Below are 706 nucleotides of genomic sequence, written 5' to 3' on the forward strand. Positions count from 1 at the left end.
ATATATATATATATATACACACACACACATAATCTCTTCTGTAGGACCAGGGGATATGCAAATGTTGACCAAAATAGTTCCATGTAGGACCCCTGGCTGTCCTAGACACAATTGATCTCTACTGGTAAGATGAACATTGGATGTCAGGTTGAGTAATACATTGGAATATTTCCCATTGGGATGTGTGATTGATGAACTGTTGTACCTCACCCTATGGTGGGGATGCACATGGGGCGTCAGTTTGGAAGAGTGCAGCCTGGTCCTGCTGGCTACCAGCTGGACCAACGCCTGGCCCTCGGTCAGGGCCCCAGGCAGAGAAATCCAGCGCGGTCAGCAGGGAGAGAGCAAAACAGATGGCTGGAGAGGGATGTCCAGACCGCAAGGGCATCGGCCACTGATGGGTGAGACAGTTAGGGAGCATTACGGGGCAAGAACAGTCCTTTGTAACAAAGGCACCCAGCCACCCTAACTCCGAGAAAGACTTGGCCTTGACCTCACAGAACCTGTCGGAAGGCAGGCTGCTGTGCTTTTGTACCTGAGACTTATGTTGAGATGCTTCCGCTTGGACAGCATTCATCAGTGTCCAGAGGCAACAAATGAGTGTTCGGGTTGTAGGAAGACAATCCATCATTTGACATCTTTTGACGCTTTATCTGTAAGACAACCTTAACCCTTGCGTTGTCTTCCCGTAAATTGAAAATCAACA

Source organism: Etheostoma spectabile, chromosome 23 (assembly GCF_008692095.1).
Source record: "Etheostoma spectabile isolate EspeVRDwgs_2016 chromosome 23, UIUC_Espe_1.0, whole genome shotgun sequence".
Lineage (NCBI taxonomy): Eukaryota > Metazoa > Chordata > Actinopteri > Perciformes > Percidae > Etheostoma > Etheostoma spectabile.